The sequence below is a fragment of the Solanum verrucosum genome, unplaced genomic scaffold (genome assembly GCF_900185275.1).
Source record: "Solanum verrucosum unplaced genomic scaffold, falcon-dt-bn FXZP01000009.1, whole genome shotgun sequence".
In the NCBI taxonomy this organism is placed as follows: domain Eukaryota; kingdom Viridiplantae; phylum Streptophyta; class Magnoliopsida; order Solanales; family Solanaceae; genus Solanum; species Solanum verrucosum.
The window spans coordinates 4,151,624-4,158,409 of record NW_026020231.1 but is presented as its reverse complement, the minus strand read 5'-3'; positions in this window follow the sequence as shown (position 1 = coordinate 4,158,409).

Below are 6,786 nucleotides of genomic sequence, written 5' to 3'. Positions count from 1 at the left end.
AGATTCTGTCACGAGGCACTCCATGAGTAAAATTTCTTTTTATGGCAAATTTAAATAAATAAATATAAGATTAAAGATTCAAACTATCATCGTATAAATTAATTTATTTTAATCGTGATATTCATTTTTCTTATCAGTGATCACATATGTTGTGTCATCGGTATCTCCGATTTGAAAGGAAGAGTTTAGAATTTTAAGAAAGTTAATCAAAAATATATTTTTTTAAAATAATGTGTTAGCAAATAGAGTTGTTATATATGTCAGATGAATGAATATATTATAGACAAACACGTCTAGAAGTATTTCTAGACAAATATTTGGTTTATTCAACATGTTGGTGTTTTTACTATTGGGTGATAGACCAAATAAGAAAAGTAATACTCTTAGGGATCGTATGGTGTGATGGATAAGAAAAAATAATCACAGGATAAGTTTCTAGTACCTCTCAATTAATTGTTTGGTTACAAAGTGTGGGATAACTTATCCCATAATTAATAATTATAACTAGGATACGTTATCTCTATTTGTGGATGGAACACTAATCCGAGATAATTTATCTCGAGATAAATATGTAAAATAACAAAAGTAACACTTAAACCCTCCTTTATAAACAAACAACTAATTCTTAAAGTGTATTTTTGTAAATAAATAACTTATTCTTAGAAATTATGTTATGCATATTATTTAAATATAACAAACCAAACAACCAATAAAAAATAATCTCAACTTAACTAATCTCATCATAACTTACTCCAACATATTATATCATAACTTTTCTTCAAACCAAACGAGCTCTTAATAATTTCAAATATAATCTCAATAAAATGAGATAATTTAAATATATTTTTAATCATTTAACTCATTTTTAAAAGATATCCATGCTGTTGGATATTACTATGTTACTTCTTATAGATTTCTAAAATAATTCGTTGTCTAGTTATAGAAATAATTTAGTACTTATTATTATTATTATTATTATTATTATTATTATTATTATTATGTTTAAACATATTTATCTTACTCTTCTTTAGTTTGTTCTTTAAAAATATATTTATTTTTTTGAAAATTCTTTAATTTTACTTTTTCATTTGACATATTTAAGATCATAAGATTAAAAAAAATATTTTATCCATCTTTGTTTTAAGACTTTGAAATTTAATATCAATACAAGATCAAATAAATAAATGAAACGAAGGGAATATTATTGTAAGAACCCAATAATTTAATTATATATGGAGAAGCTTTGTTTATGCAGCTATCCCTAAAACATACTTCATTAATTAACGCCTGTGTTCCTATTTACTTATTTATTTTTTGTTTAGCACACCAGTTAAGAAAATAATAATTGATATGATGAATTTATCATTTTATTCCGATTAATGATAAAATTTCAAAATTAATTTACTTGTTTCTATCTTTTTCAAAAATATTAACTCTCCAATTAAATTGAAGATGTAATAAGTAAAACAATATTATTTTTTTCTTAATTTGTCAAAAATAACAAGAAAAACGGAACATATAAAAAGTAATAAACAAAAAGGGACAGAGGGAGTGTATTATAAGGATGCATTTAAAAATAACGATAAAATGAGAAATGTATTAAATTCATATTTATCTAACTCATTTATAGGTGTGCTGAATCATGGTAAGGTGGCAATGACGTGGAAAGTGCTATTCCATAATTAATTGTTGAATATGATAAGCTTAAATGTATATTAGAGTATTACCTGCATGTGAATAGTCCTGATTTATTTTTACTTATTTATTATTTTAAAAATATTTTTATTTATTATTTTAACATATTAAAAATTAAATTTTGTTAAAGATGTAATATTAAACATTAATTAATATGAATATTGTGATAAAATATTTATATTAATTATTATTTTTTAAAAGACTGGTTCAAAATATAAAATGAATAAATAAAAGTGAATAAAAAACACTTTATCAATTTCAAAATGATTACGTTGTGAAGTCTTCATCTATTTCATAATTTATTTATTTGAAGGTAGTTTTGAAGTCTTATAGACACTCCCTCTATATATATAAGTACCCTAAATACAATCTCAAATAAAGAAAGAATAATTTATTATTATAGCATATTTGGTCAATTTTTTGTGATATCAAAGACATTGTTCTTTTCCTTTTATAATTTTTTTAAAATGATTATATTAAAAAAAAAAAAAAGAATAAAAAAGCACTTAATATTATAGTAGAGACTAGAGTCTCCACATAATTTATCAAGAAAAATATTCATTATTTGATGTCAAATTCAAATTCAAATGATTTTACTAGTCAAGGAAGCTTACACTGCTTTTTAAAAAAATAATTAGAAAGATCCAAATTAACTCAATTTCCAAAAATATCGAAACTCAAAATCAAACAAACTTCAATATTGTTCGAATCATTATGATATCATCTTATAAATAGAGCAAACCAATTTTCGTTTGCATTCATGAAACATTATGTCTATCAAAATGGCTTATAACTCTTACTCAAAAATTTTACTTTCATTATTTATTTTATCACTCATCAACGTTATGCAAATAACAAAGGCTTTCACTTTAAATCCAGAATATACCCTTCGTTTTGTGAGTGGTCTCCCTCCAAATACAAATTCAGTCAAAATTCATTGTCAATCAAAAGACGATGATCTTGGAGATCGGATACTAGAATAGGGTGACAAATTTGAGTTTTCATTTCATATGAATTTCTTTGGAACTACTCTTTATCATTGTAGCTTTTTATGGGGTTTAAAGCATCAAAATTTTGATGTCTTTAGACCAAATGATAGCTTTTGTGGAAGTGAAAAGCTTTTCCAGAATGGCTATTGCATATGGTTAATGGCAGATTCTGGTATTTACTTTGCTCTTGGTTCTAATCCTTCACCTGGTGACTTCAAACTTCTCTATCCTTGGTTATAAAAAAGAAAGGGATGTATTACATTTCTATATAATTACTAAATATAGGATCTTGTGTCGGCACAAGCCTAATATATATTACTTTTTCTCTTTTAATTTATGTGATGTGTACGAAAATTGGAGAATCAACAAGATTTGTATACATTTAATAGTACTTTTACTTTATTTTCAAATAATATATGTTACTCATTTTGTTTTAATTTATGCGGCTCAGATGGAATTAGAGGAATCAACCAAATTTCTTACATGCTTTTAAAATATTTTCAATTGTTAATTATTGTGATTTATAGTACATTTTACGTAATTTTCAAGTAAATATGGTATTCCATTTGTTTATTTTCATGTGGTCTTTATATACTTTAAATATTTTAAGTTGCTTTTATGGAATTTTCAAATGCAAAAGGTACTTTTAAGAGTTCTGTGCTTGTTGCCTCTTATTAGATAGATAATAAAAATATTAAGCTATTAGTTAATGTAGTTTATAGTATTTTTTTATGTAATTTTCATAGGCAAAATGAATTACCAAACTCATCTGAATTAGAAAATCACTTGTATAAATAATCTTTAAAAGGGAAGAGTGGAAGTATAATATAAATAAAATGTACACTGCTACTAATTAAAAATAAATAAAGATTGAACAGTAAATGAGGGCACAGGAAAGCTATTAGCAACATTTAGCATTAAAATAATGATTGGTATTTTAGTCCAACAATTAAAAAATGCAACATATTTAAAGCACACAATCAAACATGAAAGACTATATTGCCCTTAGTCGAAAAGCAGGCATGTCGGCTAATATCTCAGAAGATCACTCAACTTTGAGAATTTATCTAGCAAAGTCATTGAACTTATTTTTATATCAATAAAAATCACACAACTTACATGTTTTATCAATTAAATCATTCAACTCAATCTTGTTTTTAATCTTATTCCATTTTAACTCTTTTACTCTATTTTTCATATACCATTTAAATACGAAAAATTTGGCTCATTAGAATTATTCAACATATGTTAGATAAACATTAAAAAGATGAAAAATATTCAACTAAACAACACCACATATTTTGTTTTCAGATACATGAACTCAACGTTTACATTAATGATATCAATTATCATCCTTAAGCAATATAAGAATATAAATTAATTAGCTATATTCAATATAAGAAATAATATTTTCCCCAAAAATGAAAAGTATTTTATGCAAATACATTGTACTTATTAAAAGCTTTGGTCAAAGATTAATTATCTCAAAATTAGTTAAACACAAATCATTTTTCATGATTTTTTTTGTTTAGCTGTTATAAATGAAAAGAAAAATATTTTTCAAAAGTAAAGGATTACAAACTTATTTAAATTATTTCAGTTTTTAAAAATGTATAGAGTACTACTTGCATGTGAATAGTCCTAATTTATTTTTACTCGTTTATTATTTTAATTCTTTATTTTATTTTTAATATATTAAAAAATTGTATTTTACTATAGACGTAATATTACATATCAATTAATATGATTATTGTGATAACATATTTATATTAGTTAATAATTTTTTAAAGTCTTTTCAAATATAAAATGAATAAATAAAAGCGAATACAAAATACTTTATCAATTTCAAAAATGACTATGTTGAGAGGTCTTAATCTATTTCAAAATTCATTTATTTAAAGATAGCATATTTGGTCAAATAAGTAAAAAGTAATTTATTATTATAGTATATTTGTTCAATCTTTTGTGAGATCAAAGACATTTTTTCTTTTCATTTTGTAAATTTTTAAAGATGTTTATATTTAAAAAAGTGAGATGTTTGACTAATTTTTAGAAGAAAATATGTGTTTTTGAAAAGTAGGGAAAGCTATTTGTCTGAAGCTAAAAATTTATTTTTTCCTAAAATAGAAACTATTTTTGAGCAAATACAGCATTTATTAAAAGCTTTGGTCTAATCATCTCATAAGTAATTTTTAAAATGATTAGTCAATTATAAATTATTTCTCATAAAAAAATAAAAATGAAAATCAAAAGCACTTTTTAAAAATTTATCAAGAAAAATATTCCTTCTTCGATAGTACTTTTTAAAATGACCAGTGAAACATAGATTATTTCTCATAAATTTTTTAAAAAATGAAAATAAAAGAAGTTGGTATTAAAATAAAATTTCCACAGAAATTTATCAAGAAAAATATTCCTTCGTTGATGATAAAGTCAAATTCAAATAATTTAACTAGTCAAGGTAGCTTAATTACACTTTTAAAAATAATAATTGGAAAGATCCAAATTAATTAACTCAATTTCCAAAAATATCAAAATTCAAAGTCAAACAAACTTCAATATTGTTCAAATCATTATGATATCATCTTATAAATAGAGCAACCCATTTTTCATTTGCATTCACGAAACATTATGTCTCTCAAAATGGCTTATAACTCTTACTCAAAAATTCTACTTTCATTATTTATTTTATCACTCGTCAATGTTATGCAAATAACAAATGCTATCACTTTAAATCCAAAATATACCCTTCGTTTTGTGAGTGACCTTCCTCAGTATACACATTTAGTCCAAGTTCATTGTCAATCAAAAGATGATGATATTGGAAACCGTATATTAAACCCGGGTGACCAATTTGAGTTCTCATTCCATATGAATTTTGTTGGAAGTACTCTTTATCATTGTAGCTTTTTATGGGGTTTAAAGCATAATAATTTTGATGTCTTTAAGCCATGGCATAGCTTTTGTAGCAGTGTTAAGCCTTTCGAGAATGGTTATTGCACATGGTTGATGAAGGATTCTGGTATTTACTTAGCTCTTGGTTCTAATCCTTCACCTGGTGACTTTAAATTTCTCTATCCATGGTTATAAAAAAAGAAGGGATGTATTACATTTCAATATTATTACTAGATATAGGATCTTGTATCAGCACGGACCTGATATATATTATTTTTTTGTTTCAATTTATGTGACGTGTACAATTATTATTATTTTGCTTCAATTTATGTAACGTGTATAAAAATGGGAAAATCTAACAAAATTTGTATACGTAAAGCTGTTAGCAACATTAAGGGATGGGCCCCATAAGAAAGATGCAACATTTAGCATTTAAAATAATGATTGGTAAATGGTAACAATAAAAAAGTACATTCATAAAGATATAAAATGCAACATATTTACAGCACACAATCAAACACATATCGTCCAAAACCTGATTTTACTTTTACATATATTATTGTATGGTCAAACACATACACAATCTCTTTAACTTATCAATGAATTTTATCATGACATTTCAACTTAGTCTTATTTCGTTTTAATTAACTCTTTACTCTATTTTTCATGTACCAATTAAACATAAACAATTTAATTCAATATAAATATTCAGCGTGTGTGACAAACATTAAAAAGATGAAAAATATTCAATTAAATAACGCGACATGTTTTATTTTCTCCAAGTCAATAAACTCAACTTTTAGATTAATTATATCAATTATCATCTTTAAACAATAGTATAAGAATATAAATTAATTAGCTATATTCAAAATAAGAAATAATTTTTTTCCCAAGAATGAAATGTATTTTAAGTAAATACATAATTAAAAGCCTTGATCAAAGATTAATTATCTCAAAATTAGTCAAACACAAATCATTTCTCGTAAAAAAATAAAATGAAAAGCACTTATTAAAATAGAATATTCACAAAATTTGTCAAGAAAAATAAAATATTTTATTTAATGACAAATAAAATTCAAGTTATTTACTTGTCAAGATAGCATCAAATTATACATCTTTTTTCTTTTATGATGGAAGGATTCAAATTAACACAATTTTAAAAAATGTCAAACAAACTTCAATATTGTTCAAACCATTGTCATATCAT